The following is a 19,687-nucleotide window of genomic DNA, read 5'->3' as shown; positions in this document are numbered from 1 at the left end:
AAGGTTCTATTTTTTCATGTTAATTATTTTTTAAAATTGTAGAGCCATTGGATCCGCACTACGGTTTTGTAGGAGTTTAGCTGTAGGAACGAGTTTAGTGATGCCTCACTTCCCTTCAAGGGTATTCTAGCTAAGAAGGGTGTGGGGTTTGGTAACAAAGCTTCGTAGAGAGGCTTGAATAGTGAGTTCACCTAGCGAATTCAACTAAGTTAATGGAGAGGGAACCGCAAAATGGAGAATGACCTAGAAAGATCCAGTTTCTTTGAGGATATGTGACAATATATGAGAAATGAGTGCATGGAAAGTTAGCTAATTCATTTCCAAGATAAACATAATGCTTATCAAATTTTATGTATCTAAAATACGTGAAGTCCTTATCAAATTTTATGTAAAATACATGAAGGGCTTATCAAAATTTATGTAAAATTCATGAAAGGCTATGCATTAGTAGGAAATGTTTTGGGCATTTGATGGATAAAAGGAATTTTTTTTGGATAGATTAATTCTCAATGGAATCCCAAGGGATATACCTAGCTCAAACTAGGGTTTTAGTGATTTTTCACCACCACCTTCCAAAACTAAGAGGACAGGTAGAGAGTCTTTGAACTCGAGCCTTACTTTTTTCACTCAAGTGGCCCTCATCTCTGCTACTAGACAAAGAAATGTAGCACGTGAAAGGAATATTTCTCTTATGCCCTACCCTAAATTTGTTTATAATCACTTCCTTAGGAGTACTAGGATGAGGAATTTCTAGAAGGCATCAATGATGCTCTCGACACTTTTGTTATGGTCCTAGAAGTTACTAAATAGGGTGGATACACAACGTATGCCTGAACTTGTGTCTACATTAATGTCTCTATTGCCATTCCAAAGTCAATTTGTATAAGTTATGAAAAATCAGAATGGATCTAGAAAATGTCATGAGCATGGGAATTTGTTAAGAGAATTCCTGCTAAACAATTTCCTCAAGCCACTAAAGAGGAAAAGAAATATGAAGAGGGATTTTATGAAAGTGGTGAGTAAATGTAGATCAAGCAAAACACTAACTCAAGTAGGCCCTACAAAAAATACCCAACATGTATATCCTTGAAACCATCACACCTTATCTATAGGAGTTGACTAATAACAATTGTCCTATGATTCAGGAAGAAAATCCATCTCTCACAAGGAATATGGAACAAGAGAAGGATTAAGAAGAGCCCATGCAAAAGAAGACAACAAAAAACTCCACAAACCATGATTAAGTGGAGGTCACAATCATGGGAACAAAATAAAAAGATTGAAATGACTTGGGCATGGAATGCATGGATTTAGATGATATAGATCTCCAAGGAATAATATATGCAGATTTGAGCAATAGCAAACACATTCTATGAGTCCAACAAGCCATTAAATGAAACAATAAGGCTTATTTTGTTGATAGCACGTGTCTGAACTTGGCCACAATCTTGGGAATCAACACTAACAATATGAAAACCACAAAAGGAAACACTCGTGGTGACAAGCGTAGTGGATGAAAAACCAACCTACAATTGCTTCAAGAGATAAGGGGCATCTTGGTAAACTTTAGTCAAAACGCACTAATAATAGATTTCTTCTAACGCTCCCTATCCTAAAATCATCAATGAAGGTCATCTCTTAAAAAATAAGAGGCATTAATGGTAAGAGAAAGCAACGACTCTTACATAGTAAGGTATGTAAAGAATCACCTAATATCCTTATGTTACAAGAAACTAAAATTGATAGCATTATGGTAGATTTACTTCTCAATAAATTATAGGAAAAGGACAAATCAATGGCCCTAAATGGCATGGGTGTGACTAGTGGCATAGTTGTACTTTGGAATCAAAATACAATCATTTTAGATGATTTCGTCGCTACAAATAGAAGTTTAAATGCTCACTTTTTCGTTATAGGATCTGTTATGAAACCAGCTCAAGAGAAGATAGAAAAGAAAGATCAATGCCTTAGAATTCAGCCTCTTCGAGGGGGCAACCTCCTTTACATTACATAAATGAACAATTCTTGGATGATACAAATGACAAAACCTCCTTTCTATATATAGGAGTCTAAGGAGTCACAATATAATCCAGCCGACCTAACAATAATAATATAAAGCCACAAAAATAACAATAGAGGGATTCTATGGGGCACAGAAATAACAATATGGGGGTAATAGGGGCACAACAATATAAATAAGGGGTATAACTACAATAGTAATGGGGTAATCACTAGTATTATAGGGACCCAACATGCCCCTCTCCTTCAAAAAAGTGTTGTCCTCAACGCTTGAGTAGTTCTGGATACTTCTGCATAAAATTCTCATCCTCCCATGTGGAATCTTCAGCGGATAAGTTCTTCCACTTGATAAGATACTCTGAAATTGATCGATTTCGTAGCTGTCGAGTTCTTGTTTCTGTGACTGCTTCCGGTTCCAATATAATTTTTCCTTCCTCGTCAAGTTCTGGCAATATTGTTTGAATTGGGAGCTTGTCACCTATAACCTTCTTTAAACATGAAACATGGAAAACTGGGTGCAATCGAGAAGCTGCAGGAAGCTCCAATTTGTATGCCATAGTACCAATCTTTTGCAACACCTTGTACGGACCATAATACTTTGGTGATAATTTATTATCCTTCTTAGCTTGCTTTAGGGACATTTGCTTATATGGTTGTAGCCGTAGGAATACCCAATCACCTACATCAAAACTTCTTTCACTGCGATGTTGATCTGCCTGTTGTTTCATTCTATTTTGTGCCAACACGAGGTTATCCTTTAAGAGTTGGAGGACTTGTTGTTGATGTTCGATGTGATGTTCCACTGCCTGAACCTTAGAATTTTCTCTTAAATATGATGTGATGGATGGTGGTTGATACCCATAAAGTGCCATAAATGGGGTCATTTTTGTTGCTGTATGGAAGGAAGTGTTATACCACCATTCAGCCAGAGGCAACCATTTGACCCATTGTGTCTGTTTATCAGATACAAAGCAACGAAGATATCCTTCCAAACATTTGTTTACTATCTCAGTTTGCCCATCAGATTGAGGATGATAAGATGAGCTATGAGCTAACTGAGTACCAAGACAAGAAAATAATTCTGTCCAAAAATTTCCAGTGAAAATGGGATCTCTGTCACTTACAATAATCTTTGGGTTTCCATGTAGCTTTTGAACTGTTTCCATAAATGCAGTAGAAACTGTACTGGCTTTAAATGGATGTGATAATGCACAAAAGTGTGCATACTTGGTAAGTCTGTCAACTACCACCATGATGACACTCTTTCCCTCAGACTTGGGTAAACCTGTGATAAAATCCATTGAAACCTCCTCCCAACGTTGGCTTGGAATGGATAAAGGTTGTAATAGACCCGGTGTCTTAATTGTTTCAACTTTATTTTGTTGGCAAACCAAACATTCCGCCACAAACTTTTGAATATCTGATTTAAGGCCATCCCAAAAAAATTCCTTCTTAACCCTGTGGTAAGTTTTTAAAAATCCTGAGTGCCCTCCTAAGGGAGAAGTGTGCAATTCCATAAGAATCTTTTGTTTTAGCTGGGAATTCTTACAGAGGTATAAGCGATCTTTGTACCATAACGAATCATTTTGCCAGCTAAATGTATCAGAAGTACTGGAATCTTGTTGTAGCTTTCGAATAAGTGCCCACACTTCTTCGTCATTCTTCCATTCCTCCCTTGCTTCGTTTATCCAATCTGGTTGGATAATAGAAATGGCACACAACAATGCTTCCACATCCTCATCCTTTCTTGAGAGTGCATCTGCCACCACATTTTGCTTCCCTTTTTTGTAGATGATTTCAAAGTCATAACCCAACATCTTTGTGACCCACTTTTGTTGCTCTTCAGAGGATAATCTTTGTTCTAAAAAGTATTTAAGGCTATCATGATCCGTTTTTACCTTGAAGTGTCTTCCCATTAGGTAGGGTCGCCATTTCTTAAGTGCATGGAGTATTGCCAACATTTCCTTCTCATAAATAGCTTTGCTTAAAAACTTTCCCTTGATTGGACGACTTTCAAAAGCAATGGGTCTTTCATCTTGCATTAGAACAGCACCAATTCCATTTCCTGAAGCATCACATTCCACAATAAAGGTTTTTGTGAAGTCCGGTGTAGCTAAGACCGGTGCTTGGCACATTGCCTCTTTAAGATGTTCAAAGGCCTTTGTTGCTTCCGGAGTCCATGAAAATGAATCTTTCTTCAATAATGTTGTTAGAGGTGCTGCTATTCTCCCATAATTCTTAACAAACTTGCGATAATACCCTGTCAACCCAAGAAATCCTCGCAGATGCTTTATGGATGTGGGGATTTTCCATTCCTTAATGGCTTTAATTTTGCTAGGGTCTACCTTAACTCCTTCATGAGATACAATATGACCCAAATATTCCACCTCCTGGACTCCAAAGAAACATTTGGATCTTTTTGCATATAATTGTTTCTCCTCCAATAGTTGTAGCACCCTGTCAACATGTTCAACATGATCCTTCCAAGACTTGCTGTAGATTAGTATATCATCAAAAAATACTAACACAAATTTTCTAAGGAATGGTTTGAAAATTGAATTCATCAAACCTTGAAATGTTGAAGGTGCATTGGTAAGGCCAAAAGGCATGACCAAAAATTCATAATGACCCTCATGAGTTCTAAATGCCGTTTTCGGAATGTCTTCAATCTTCATTCTGATTTGATGATATCCCGAACGAAGATCCAACTTGGTGAAGTAAATTGATCCATGCAATTCATCAATAACAGGAATGGGGAACTTATCTTTAATAGTGAGCTTGTTGAGCTCCCTATAATCTGGACACATGCGCCATGATCCATCCTTCTTGTGCACCAATACTACTGGAGCTGAGAAAGAACTTTGACTCGGTTGAATTATACCAGCCTCTAGCATTTCTGCAACCATACGTTCAATTTCACTTTTTTGGACATAGGGATATCTGTACGGCCTGATGTTTGGAGGAACACTTCCTGGAATCAGATGAATAGCATGATCATGATCACGCATAGGTGGGAGACCTTTGGGAGTCTCAAATACCTTGGAATGATTGTCCAAGACTTTTTGGAGATCTGGAGAAATAGATGATTCCAATGTGGAAACATCTAGCGAACATAATTGTGCAATTACACCTCTTTGCTCCTTTTTTAGAAGCTTTGTCATACCATTAGAGCTGATTATCTTTCCTGGTTTCCCTGCAATACCCCTTAATTCAACTTCCTTTCCTTCCGTAGAAAATTTGATGAAAAGTTCTTGAAAATTAAAAGCTATTGTACCCAAGGATTGTAGCCATTGGACTCCTAGTACAACATCACACCTCCCATTGGAATGGAAAGCATTGGGCTAGTCAATACATATTCTCCCATGGATAGCTTGATATTATGGCACTTTCCAGAGCAATTTATTGTTCCTCCATTTGCAATCATCACTTGACACTCTGGTGCTGGATATAGGAAGCAATTCAATTCTTTTGCTACCCTACAATGAATAAAATTGTGGGTGCTTCCTGAATCAATCAACACTATTACCTTTTTCTTCTTGATTTGTCCTTCTATCTTGATGGTTTGAGGAGTGGTAATTCCCGCCAATGCATTACAAGATATGGTCGGATTTATTTGTTCTTCATCTAGGCTTTGTTCCTGGAGTATATCCTCTTCTTTTGACCTTTCTTGCTCCTTTTCTTCTTCCTCTTCACAATCTATGTAGAATAATTTCTTCTCAGCACACTTATGACCTTTAGTGTATTTGCTATCACAACTGTAACAAAGCCCTTTTGCTCTTTTTTCTTCCAATTGTTGTGGTGTCAACCTTATAGGTTGTGGAAGACTAGGGGCAACAACACTTCCGTCTTTATAGTTGTGAGTGGTATGCTTCCTAGTTGCCATAATTTTGCTTTCCATTTTTCTTGCTAACCTGAATGCCTTCTCTAATGAATCAGGTTCCCAAAGGCGAACATCATGTTGGATATTATCCTTTAAAGACCCTATGAACACATCAATCCTATGCTCCTCTGGAATATCTTTTACCCTTATGTTCAATTTTTGGAACTCCTCAATGTGCTCCATTATTGAACCCTTTTGTTTGAGACTTATCAATTGGCTAAAAAAAGTGTTGCTTTTTGTATCCTCATAATGTGCTATCAATTCTTCCGTAAAAATTGCCCAAGTGATAAATTTTTTACGAGAGCAAAGCCATTGATACCATACAAACTGATTTGGTTCCAAATATACAGTTGCCATACGTACCTTTTGTGTGTTTTGCACATTATTGAGATCGAAGAATTGCTCCATCTGTAATATCCATGTGGCGGGATCCTTGCCATCAAACTTCCTCATATCGATTTTTGGAATATGGTGGGTCTTCGATCCAACATTAGAGTCTATGGAATCATGATTAACATTTCTTTTGTTCTCATCATGAGTTTCCTTTACTACCTTTTCACCATTAGTAAGTATTTCTTGTAGAAAATTTGTCAAATATGTCTTCAAATCTGCCATGTCTGTCTTCAAATCTGCCATGTTTGTCTTCAAATCTGCCATGTTTGTCTTCAAATCTGTCTTCAAATCATCCATCTTAGCTTCCATTCCCTTTATCTTAGACTCCATGCCATTTATCTTAGATTCCACACCATTTATCTTAGCTTCTGTTAGCTTTTGTGAGCGTGACATTTGTTGCACTTGTTCTTGTAATTTTGATATATCATGTAGCATTTCTTCCTCTTCTTCATGAGTCATGCTAGAGCTTTCAGGTTCCTTACTAGGTGTTTGCATTTTCTTTCCTCGGGGCATCAGTTACCGATAATAATGCTTTACTATGCCCTTTGAATTCCGTTAAACCAAGCTTACACAAAAATTAAAAAAAAACTACACACCTTTTTTCACTTTATAGAAGCCTGATATTGAATCTGATGTATCTCTGTAATTTCAGATCATCCAATTCTGAAGTTGCAACTTGTAGTAGCCTTCTGTGTCCTCTTTCCAATGCCACAAGTCTGAGCCCAATTGGATTCTCCAAGGAAGAGTTATGTGAAATCTCCCACAGTGACTTGCTTTTAGACTGGTTCAGTAGAGAAAACTTGTACGACGTGCCACGAGTCACTGTTTCAACCTTTGAATCTAAATCACACATAAAAGAAACTAAAGTCCGTCCTCTTTCTGTACCTTTTTACGAAATTTCAATCCGATCCTCAGAGAGAAAGTTATGACGATTTTCCCCAGGTCACCTGTTTTGAATGTAATTCAGGAGTCTGCAAAAAGGCCAACTTCCTCAGATCATATCTCCGAAAATATCACGCGAAAAGCTCTGAAATTTGGACCCAAGGTTCAGCGCCAATTCTTCTCAAATGGGTTTTTTTTTCAACTTCTGAAACGTCACAAAAAAAAGTTATAGCGAAAATGCCACGATGACCTGTTTGGAGCAGCGAAACCCTAGAATCCAAAGCTCTGATACCAAATGTTATGAAACCAGCTCAAGAAAAGATAGAAAAGAAAGATCAACGCCTTAGAATTCAGCCTCTTCGAGGGGGAAACCTCCTTTACATTACATAAATGAACAATTCTTGGATGATACAAATGACAAAACCTCCTTTCTATATATAGGAGTCTAAGGAGTCACAATATAATCCAGCCGACCTAACAATAATAATATAAAGCCACAAAAATAACAATAGAGGGATTCTATGGGGCACAGAAATAACAATATGGGGGTAATAGGGGCACAACAATATAAATAAGGGGTATAACTACAATAGTAATGGGGTAATCACTAGTATTATAGGGACCCAACAGGATCTTTATAAATAGGCAATATCACCAATGGATATTGACTATAAAATATTGCTGAGAAATACTAATTCCTACAGATATGCAAAACTTAGCAAATTTTAGCAGAAATAAATATTGGATTTTAGGAGGGGATTTAACCCTTATCTCCTTATTATTTGAGAAAAAGGGAAGGATCCATAAGTTGGATCCAAATAATGAAGCTTTCAACACCATTCATGATTTAAGGTTGAATGACATGGCAACTATCAATGGGTTCGATACTTACAACAAACAATGTAGAGGCACCTAACACATTTCCTACTGACTAAATCAATATTTTATATCAAAATCCTTAATGATATTAGGAGAAGGATTGGAGACCAATATTATTCGCTTAACTAGATCTAATCATTATCCCATTTGCCTCACTCTAAACATCCCAAGCATCCCCATTAAGAACCATTTAGGGTTTGAATTTTTTTGTCTTTCTCACCTAGATTTTAAAGAGAACATTAGTTGATGTTGGAATGAAGTGGATATTGAAAAGGGGGATTTAATTTATTATTTCCGAAAAAAGGCTCAAAAACGTCAAACAACATCTCAAGATTTGGAATAAAATAGTGTTTAGGGATATTTTTCAAGATACAAAAGGATTTGAAATCTGGAATGGATGACATCTAGCAAAAAATTATCACCTCACAAGAGATTTCAAGCCATCCCTAACCAAGAGCATCATATTTCAACTCAACTAGAGGAGTGCTACCAATAGGTAAAGGTGCTATGAGGTAAAAATTAAGAGTTTGATGACTTAAAGAGGGGCACAACTCATAATTAGTCTAGTACTCTATGATCTAGTAGTGACATTCCAATAGAAATATTCATCCCAAGAATATTCAAGGTATTAAGCTAACCTCTCATCAAGATATTAATCAAGTATTAACAATTTTTTTCAAACCCCACTCTCTTAACCCGAAGTGGATCGTTCTATTGTCATTCACAACATCATGAGACATATTACTAAATTAGTATCTAAAGATAAAAATGTTAGTGTCATGCAACTTATAACACTTTGATGCAGGAGCATCAACCCATCCTCTGGAAAATCAACAAAAAGACAAGCTTCTAGAAAGTAGATGTGGCCATGGGGATAAAGTTTCCTCGAATGGATTGATTTTTCCTAGTTTATAGGGATCATGAGAAAGTTTAGGGATTAGATCAAATCCTTTCAATGATTTGATCCTCATTATTTTTTGTTATAAATGTAGCCTACATGCATGTAAAAGGGTGACAATTAGAAATGAGATGAGGTCTACCAGGCCTCGGGAGGCCATCAAATGTAATAATATTATTTTTAATAAAATCATTTGTGTGGTTTGATCCTACATTATGTAATGTGCCCTTGTTTAATTTTGTATTAACCCGTGTGTGGTCAAATCCTATCACTATGTCCATTAATAAGTAGGCCAATAAAACTAGAGATGAACATAGGTTTGTGGAGGGAATAGATCCACTGGCATAACAATTAAAAGCATGGATCTTTTACCGTCAGGTCTGTAGAACAAACTCTGACTAAGTGAAACCTTGATCAGCTAAGTGTACGAATATAAGGTTCATTTTGATTGCGTGTTGGAGGATGTGGATATATTTCGAGAGAGGTGTCAGCGTGTGGTGTTGAATTTCAGATGAGTTGTACATGGTATTGAATAGAGTGACTGAGAAATAGACATTTCATGTAATGGATCTACATGAGCCTAGCATGAGGAGGAATAGGGCATGGTGGAACCTTGAAGAATGAGAGGTTCACGTAGACAAGAAACCAAATTCCTTGAACGAGTTAAGTGTCATCATGCTTGTGGAGTGAGTCGACATTGAATGTGGCTTGAATTTGATGAATTCATTTAGAGCTCACAGAAATAAATAAAGTGGGGTCATAACCCACATGTCCACAATCGAGACCAACAGGAGAATGGAAAACTTATAACCCCATAAATCGTTTTCATCAAGTGGTATCAAAGAGCATAAGGTTTCTGTGCATAGTGTGGAGGATAAGTAGTGGAAGAAGGTAGAAGTGATTAAAGATATGGTAAGAGATTTGTTTTCTATATGCAAGTGACAACAAAGGAAGGTGAGAAGATTTGTAGTAGCCTAGAGAAAGGAGTGTTCGTAGGGTTCTAGAGAAGATAACCATGAAGATTTCAAAATCCCAAATCCAAGAGAAATTTTGGTGAGGTATCATGTAGAAAGGTTGAGACTTGTTACTGCAAAGGTGCATTGCAACTCGAGAGTTGAAGTTGTTACGAGAAGACTAGAAAGCATATGGCCAGGAGGTCATATATTTTTGTACCTTAGGATTATAATGCAGGTGCATCAACCCATCCTCCAGAAAATCAACAAAAAGACGAGCTTTTAGAAAGAAGATGTGGCCAAGAGGATAAAGTTTTCTTGAAAGGATTAATTTTTCCTAGTTTTTAGAGATCATGAGAGATTTTAGGGATTATATCGGATCCTTCCAGTGATTTGATCCTCATTGTGTTGTTGTTATAAATGTATCATGTGGGCGTGTAAAAGGGCGACCATTAGAATTGAGATCAGGCCTTCTAGGCCTCGATAGGCCATCGAATGTAATCATATTATTTTAATAAAATTATCTGTGTGTGTTGGTTGCGTGGGGCTTGACCCAGGTTCAACGTTAGTTAGCCAAACAAATCCCTACACTACTAGCCCTTTCGGAAATAGCCCGCAGAACATGGATCGAAGTCTCACTCGAAGCAGTATGGGGGGATGTTGGAACCAAGTTTCTGCACCCTGAGATGGTTGTGATGTCGGTTTATTCCTTCTATTCTTGCTTTCACGTAGGTCGTTAAGCTTAGGGCTCTATCTATCTAGCCCTTTATTCCTTCCTTTAGTACCTCTGCGAAGGGGTACAATTGACCTTTGCGCAGCCCTAACCTGTGGTTTAGGTACTTTCGCACTGCTAGGGAAGCGTATCATGTAGATTCCCAAACTAGCTTAAGTGTCTTACTTATCTTATTAAACAATCACAGTTAGCGTCGTGTAAACAGATATCCTTACTTGCGTTCAATTAACTAACCTAATTACTTACATTCGTAAACCACATAAGCATTATAAATGAAATTTATACATAATAGGACAAGATGCATTAACAGGAAACAAAGACACAGAATTTGTAGAATACTTCTCTTTATTGATATCTTCATATGATTACAGACTCTATTCGCCCTGTGCACATAGCTACAGGGGTCTATGCACTCAGCTGCAGTCTTCCACCCTAGGCCTCTGTGCACTTAGTTGCAAAGCCTCTACCTACACTAAGAACTGAAACTTAGACTTCTCTCCTTAATGCTCAAGACTTCTTTCACAACTTATGTCTTATACTTCTTAGAGCTTACTTACTTAGCTCGTTTTATACAATCCCATGGTCCACGGACCATGGGTAGATCTTTACAGTTGAATTTACACTTTATTACAAAACTTGACCCAAAACATGGGCTTTTAGCCCCAAAACTATCCTTGGGGGATCCCGTTCCCAACAGTGTGGTTTAATACTGCATTATGTAATGTGCCTTTGTTTAATTTTTTATTAACTTGTGTGTGGTAAAATTATGGCAATATGTCCATTAAAAAGTAAGCCAACAAAGTTGGAGATGAAGGTCGGTTTGTGGAGGGCATATATCCACCAAAATAAGAGTTAAAGAATGTATCCGTTGACCCTTATGACTATAGAATGGACTATGACTAAGTGAAACCTCGATCATTTGAGTGGACGAATATGAGGTTCATTTTGGTGGTGTGTTGGAGGATGTGGATATGATGCCAGAGAATTGTTAACTTGTGGTGTTGACTTTCAGTTGAGTTGTACATGGTATTAAATAGAGTGATTGAGAAATAGATGTTACATGCAATGGATTTGTATGAGCTCAACGTGAGGAGGAATGGGACGTGGTGGAACCTTGAATAATGAGAGGTTGACGTAGACAAGAAACAACAATTCCTTGAACCATTTAAATTCCATCAGGCTGGAGGAGTGAGTCGACATTTAATGTGGCTTGAAGTTGATGAATTCGTTTAAACTCTGACAAAGCTAAACAAAGTTGGGCCATAACCCATAGGTCCATAATTGAGACTAATAGGAAGATGAATACTTAGAACCCCATAGATAATTTTCATCACACGTGTAGAAGTCGATCCAACAATTATGGAAATGTCTACTAGAAAATCCATAGGTCCTAATGAATTCACCACATATCTTTTTCACCATTATTGGTCCACTATCAAGAATTAAAGATGGGCCCTAGTTGAAGAGTCTCAAAAAATTTCAAAATTTCCACTAACTCTAAATGTTACCTTCATCACCCTCATTCTTAAAGAAGATAAAGTAATATTTCCTAGTAAATTCATATCTATAGCTCTTTGTAATGTCATTTATAAATAATCACCAAAAAAAAATTCTTCTTACCTCAAACCCTTAATTCCCCTTCTCACTTTCCCTAAGAAAGTTGGTTATGTTGAGGGTCATCAAAACCCTCAAAACCTCAACCTCATAGTTCTGACTCATGAAATGGTTTATTCTCTAACATCAGCTAAGACCTTGGGAATGTTGATTAATCTTGACATGTCAAAACCTTTTGAAACATTGAGCTAGAAATACATTTTCCATCTTCTTTTAGACTTTGGATTTCATCCCTCCTAGGTTAGATATGTTAATTTTTCCATTGTTCTATGTTATGTCAATTTCTTTAGCCCAATCCAATTTTTCAATAAGCAATATTTTCAATAAAAATTACTTCTTTTAATAATCAACAATAATTGAAGATAGAACAGTAAATGCAATGACAATAAGAGACAATCAAGAGTGTCAACAAGAGACACTAATTTGGTCAAAGGCCAGGGAAAATCCCACAAGGGGGAAAACCATTTGAAAATTCTTCTTCGATTAGATTATATTAAAATGTTTAGCAGAGAGTACAATGAGCGAAATCAATAAACAAGAGTCAAAGTCAAAGCTTTGACTTATCTAAACAAATCAACCAGCCAAGATCCAATATGTCAATGATGAATAAGTAGTCAAATATGGTCAACGGTCAAGGTCTGAATGATTCAGGTGGTTATTGGTGGCCACTCGCCAATTCCACTTGGACCCCCACCATTGCTTCTTTCAGTTTTTCAATTTTCTTAATTGTAGCACAATTTACTATTTTTAGCAGTTTTTTGGGTCCTAAACTTCTGGAGCCGTTTTTAGGCCCTAAACGACTTTTTTTTAGAAATCTACCGCTATCAATTTTTTGTCTAAAATCATTTTTTCGTTGTAGTCCTCCGAGAGATCTTTCCAACGGGTTATCATGCATGTCAAATAGAGATAATATGACCAAATCGTGACCCCGGGAAGTTGGCTGTCCAACTCACCCCAACAGGGCCCATAAACTCTTGGTGTTACATCTCCTCGGGTTAGAGTTTTGGTTTTTTAGGGTTTGCTCTTATTTTTCAATAATACAAAGGTCCTTGAGCCTCATTGTAAGGTAGTTCATAGGCATGTAGCCGCCACATCTCTTCTCAGAGATAAGCTACCATCGCCCTAGCTGGTTTATTTCCATTTTTGTTTGTAAGCATATTTCAGTATTTTACATTAATGAAACGAAGTATTATTTCCGCTGCATCTCTCTGTTTATGGTTATCTCTATAATTTGTTGTGTTCTTGTTTAAATCTGGATCAGTGGTATTAGAGCGGTCTGCTCTTCTCTCTGTTTTTCTTTGCATGTCCCCAATGAGGTTGGGATATAAGGAGTTAGGGCTTGAACTGGTCGAACCTTTGCAAGACCTGCCTCGCAAATCCCGATGGCCTCCCATGGCGGATGAAAAGAAAGACTAGGGGGTAGGAGACCTATCGAAATCTTGCTCGAAGAAGCCCTTAAGCGACAAAGGAACGCGATGATGGACAAATTTGCCCAGATCCTTCAGCGGCTACCCAGGGGCGACGCATCCGCTTCCAACAACTACTTTGGAAATTCCACACCGTTTAAGGTACAAGTTAATTTTGAAATCCCCATATTCGAGGGTCAGATAGATGCAGATGCCGTCGCTAAATGGTTAAATCTGCTAGAGGGTTATTTTTATGTTCATGATTTTTCCAGTCGGGAAAAGATTATTTTCGCTCTTCTCAAAGCAGCTCCCCATGTCAAGGACTGGTGGAAACCTACTGCGAGCAGAAGGATGAAAGTACAGGCTCACTATTTTCAGTCGCACCCACTTGGAATTAATTCTGGGATGCCATCAAGGAGCAGTACTACCCTGTCAGAAGCTATGAGGATCAATACATAAAGTGGACCACGTTGTGGTAGGGAAGGGACTAAGACATGCCGGAGTTTACCAATATTTTCCATACCCTTCACACAAAGTTGGGTATCAAGGATTCAGGGGAGAATTTGATACTCAAATACCGTAGCTTCCTGCAAAAGTACATCCAGGAAGAAATAGAATTCCTGAACATCTCCTCGCTCGGCACGACATACCAATATGCTGTCAAGGTCGAGCAAAAGTTTAAACAGAAGAAGAGAGACTTTGGATTTGTGAATCTGAAGCAAGGGAGAGGTGCCCCCAAACTGTAGAACAAAGGACAAAGCCAAGGCAAGGTGGCCCAATACAGCTCGCTAGAGCTGCAAGCAGAGAACAACGCCATGATGCTGAAAAAGGACACGAGAAAGTGGTGTGAGTTCGGGCCAAGCAGTCACTGGTGATCGAGCTAAAGGTTTTAGAATTAAATGCATGTTCTGACTCTGAGTCAGAACCTGGCAAGGGGAATGACAAAGGGAAGCAGATTATCGATGCAGAGCCCAACGCCACCCTTGCCACCACAAAGATCTAGAAGGAGGAACCCGAAGATCCAAAGGAGGAGGAGCATCTCTTCCACTCTCGGATGTGGGTAAAGGGCTCCCCGCTTTATTTCATTGTCGACAGTGGGAGCCAAAAGAACCTCATTTCGGTAGAGGTCGTGAAGTGGCTGGCTTACCGACCACAACACATCCACAACCGTACACCATCGGGTGGCTTCACCAAGGACGGGATCTTTGTGTGAGACAACAGTGTCGCCTTCCATACAACATCAAGCCCTTCACGAATGAGGTATTGTGTGACATTTCTCCCCTTGAAGTTTGTGATGTATTATTAGGACAACCATACTTGTGGAAGCGACATGCTAGGTATGAATCAAGGTCCTGTGCTATTATTGTTACTTTGGGAAATAAGTTTTACAGGATACCAAAGGTAGCACTGCCTACCGCCATCTCTTTGGTTATTGCAAAACAATGTAGTAAGCTCATTTCCAAAATAGGGAAATTCATTTTCCTGATGATACGCCCTCAAAGAAAGAAGAAGACAGTGGCCACGACCGCTAGACAGGGCCCCTCCGCATGACAACTACAGATGGACAAGGTCATGGAGGAGTATGAGGACATCTTCACCTCCCTCGCAAGGGTTGATCTGCAATGTCAAGTCAAGCAATCCATCGATATGACCCCAGATGCGCCGCTATCAAATGGACCAATCTATCGCCGCTCCATTCTGGAGAACGATGAAATCAAGAGGCAAATTCAGGAGCTGCTGCAGAAAGGTCACATCCGTCCGAGATCACACTGTGGGAGCCCGATCGCGTTGGTACAAAAGAAGGATGGGACTTGGAGACTCTGTATTGACTATCGGGCGCTGAACAAGATCACTGTATGTAATAGGTATCCAATCCCATGGATTGATGACCTCCTGGACCAATTGAATGGGGGAAAATATTTCAGCAAGATCGATTTGAAGTCAGGATATCACCAAGTACCAATTGAACCCTCCGATGTGTAGACCACTACCTTCAAAGCCAAGGAAGGTCTTTTCGAATGATTGGTTATGCATTTCGGATTGACGAATGATCCTGCACCTTCATGAGGCTAATGGATGACATCTTGTGGCCATTCACCAACACATTTGTAGTGGTATACTTGGATGACATCCTGATCTTTAGCTAGAGTTGGGAATAGCACCTCCACCACATCCGACAGGTTCTCCAAACACTGCGGCAACATAAGTTATTTTCCAATTTGGATAAATGCACTTTTGGCATGACCCAGGTTCAATATCTGGGATACATTATTGATGAACAGGGGGTGCATGTGGATCCAGCCAAGATCCAAGTCATTCGGGATTGGCCATCTCCAACCACTCTAACAGAGCTTCATAGCTTTCTAGGTCTTGCCAACTTCTATCGTAGGTTCATGTTGGGATTTTCTCATATCACTTAGCCCTTGAGTGAAGTCACCAAGGGAGGAGTGAAAGTAAAATTCTTTTGGCCTGAATCTCAACAGAAGGCATTCTTAGAGTTGAAAGATCGCCTCTGCTCAACACCCGTGCTCACATTACCAGACTTGCAACAACCATTTGAAGTCGAGACAGATGCCTCTGACTAATGCTATTGGGGCAGTCCTTACTCAACAGGGGCATCCAGTGGCATATCATAGTGAGATACTTTCAGACACAGTCCGGAAGTATCCCACTTATGACAAAGATATGTATTCCATTGTGCAGGCCTACTAAAAATGGAAGTATTACATTTTGGGGAAGGTAACGGTCATCCACACAGACCACCGACCCCTGCAGTTAATGCAGACCCAAGGGAAATTGTAGAATGATCACCATAAGAACTTGTCCACATACCTGCACAGTTCCATTTGAATATCAAGTATAAGATGGGCAACACCAATAATGTTACAGATTGCCTCAGTCGACCACCGATCATGGCGTTAACCACCATGCTCAACTCTTGTGGGCACGAGACTTCTAATTGGCCACTTCTCTACAAAAGCGACCCAGAATTCAACCACACATACCAGACACTCTTGGAGGGTCAGCATGTTCCAGATTTTCACCTCCAGGATGCCCTCTTATGCCACCTAGGTCACCTTTTTGTTCCTTCAAGCGAGCGTGCCAAGATGATTTGGGAAGCACACTACAGTCAGGCTGATGGGCATTTCAGGGTCGAGAAAATGTTGGAAGTACTGCAGAAGTATTTCTATTGGACGAATCTTCGACAAGATGTCGGGAAGTACATTAGATCATGCACTACCTGCACCATTGCCAAACCGACCATCAAGAAGCAAGGCCTCTATACCCCGCTTCCTACCCCTAGTCGACCTTGGGAATCCATCTCCATGGATTACATGTCAGGCCTTCCTTCCACTAAGCATGGAAACGATTGTGTTTTTGTGGTCATCAACAGGTTCTCGAAGATGGCCATTATGGCAGCCTGCAAGAAGAATATCACAACAAAAGCCACTACTAAAATCTTCTTTGAATGAGTGTGGGTACACTTTGGGATCCCACAGTTTATCATCTCAAATCAGGATAGCAGGTTCCTCAGTGCATTTTGGTCAAGTCACTAGTCGATGCTGGACACCAAACTCACTAAGTCCACTGCCTTCCATCCTCAAACTGATGACCAGACAGAGGTTGTCAACAGGATGATCGTACACATTTTGTGCATGTACAACTCAAAGCATCCACGCACATGGGATGAGAGCCTCCCCTATGTTCAGCACAACTACAACCGGGCTCTCCACAACTCAACTGGCCACATCCCTTTTCATGTGGGCTTGGGATTCCAGCAACTATGTCCCATTGATGTAGCCATGCCGTTTGCAGCTACTCACGCAGATTCAACTCATGTTTAGTCCGAAACAGATAAGGCAAACAACTTCATTGAGCACATCCAACATATTCGCCAGCAGTTCCATGACATTCTCCAGAAATCAAATGCCAAGTACAAGCAGCGACATGATCAACATTGGGTGCCACACAAGTTTCAGGTGGGTGACAAAGTCTGGTTGCATTTGCAAAAGGAACGCCTTACTGGAGCCTATCGGAAACTCAGACCACTCTGATATGGTCCTTACACCATTACCAAGGCTGTGGGAGACAATGCATTTGAGCTCAGCATTCCCCCATTCCTTGGCCTACACCCAGTGTTCAATGTGGACCGCCTTCGGCCATACTTTCCACCATTACTAGACACATCCAACATTGCAGAACAACTCACATCCACAGAGTTAAATCCAGATTGCATGGAACAAGCTACAACTGATTGGATCATGGACACACAGATCAAGCACACTTGCTAGCAGAATATCCAATTGTACCTAGTTGTCAAAGCAGGCCAACTCCTTCACCAGGGAAAGTGGCTCACCAGGGACCAAGTTCAGCAGAAGTTTCCTCATCTCATGAAGGAGCTCAATGCAATGGGGACCATTGCTTCCTAAGGGGGAGGAATGATCCAGGTGGATATTGGTGGCCAACCGCCAATTCCACTTGGACCCCCACCATTGCTTCATTCAGTTTTTTAGTTTCCTTAATTGTAGCACAATTTACTATTTTTAGCATTTTTTCGGGTCCTAAACTTCTCGAGCCATTTTGATGCCCTAAATGACGTTTTTTTAGAAATATACCGCCAGCTATTTTTTGGAAATATACCAAGTCGTGACCCCGGGAAGTTGGCTGTCCAACTCACCCCAACAGGGCCCATAAATTCTTGGTGTTACATCTACCCAGACTAGGGTTTTGGTTGTTTAGGGTTTTCTCTTATTTTTCAATAATAAAAAGGCCCTTGAGTCTCATTGTAAGGCAGTTCAGAGGCATGTAGCCGCCATATCTCTTCTCAGAGATAAGCTACCATCGCTCTAGCTGGTTTATTTCCATTTCTGTTTGTAAGCATATTTCAGTATTTTACATTAATGAAATGAAGTATTATTTCCATTGCATCTCTATGTTTATGGTTATCTTTGTAATTTGTTGCATTCCTATTTAAATCTGGATCACTGAAATTATGAAAATTCAATAGCAGGCAACATGCCCTAACTAGTCCTAAGTAAATATTCAAATATTTCTTTCAAGAGATTAGTCAAAAACCCACAAACTTGGCCTCAAATGTTGGCCAAAGTCAACTCAAAACAATCCAAGAATGTACAGTCAAGCTCGTTCAAAGGAGAGATATTTTTTGAGGTCAAAGTCTGTAATTTATCCCTATGGTCAACATAAGTCAATCTGCTCCAAATGCCTCAATTTATGTGCCAAATAATGTGGCCTTCCCAAATAGATATATGCCCAAGAAATTGAACTCAAATTTAGCCCAAAACAGGAAGTTCAACGTTGGTCAAAGTGTAGATGAACTTCATATTTTCATCCTCCTAAAATTGACCTTCTTCCTACTCTCACGTGTGAAGAGAGACTCTGAAATTTCAGATTGTATGAACTAAGGAAGAAGAGATTTTGAGTTGTGATGATGTCCAAATGAGCTTGAGGTCACTTTTATTTATATGCAACTTTGGAGGGGAAATTTTTCCTTAAGCCGACCTTGACAATTTTGTTACTTGTGGCTTGACTTCAAAAAAACACTTTTCCTTATCCAAATTTAGTGTTCCAAAGGTCGATTTTGGTCCTCTCGGAAAGAGGAATCTAGTCCAATAATTGGAATTTGTCATTGAGTTACCAAATTAACACTCCCTCTCAGCTAGGGATAAATTCCAACTCCATCATGTGATCAACACAAATATCTTGTCATCAAATCACGTCTCATTTTGACTGAACTCTATCTACTGGAACATTATCGAATCTAAAGAAGAAGAATCATAGGGGAACTACAAATATCACCCTATATCAAACAATAAGTGAGATACAACTTACCAAGAAAGGATCACAACAATCCCATTATGGAATCAATGAGCGAGATACCACTTGCAATAAGAGGTAAGGATCACATCCATCCTATTTCGTAACGATCTTCCCAACAATGATCCTTAAGAGTCATGTGGTACAACACCTACATCATAATTCGAGCTTGGGTGATATACCTGACTTACCAAA

Source organism: Pinus tabuliformis, chromosome 6 (genome assembly GCF_031772625.1).
Source record: "Pinus tabuliformis cultivar Carrire ecotype Pingquan chromosome 6, CPIR1, whole genome shotgun sequence".
In the NCBI taxonomy this organism is placed as follows: Eukaryota; Viridiplantae; Streptophyta; class Pinopsida; order Pinales; family Pinaceae; genus Pinus; species Pinus tabuliformis.
This window is presented reverse-complemented; position numbering follows the sequence as displayed.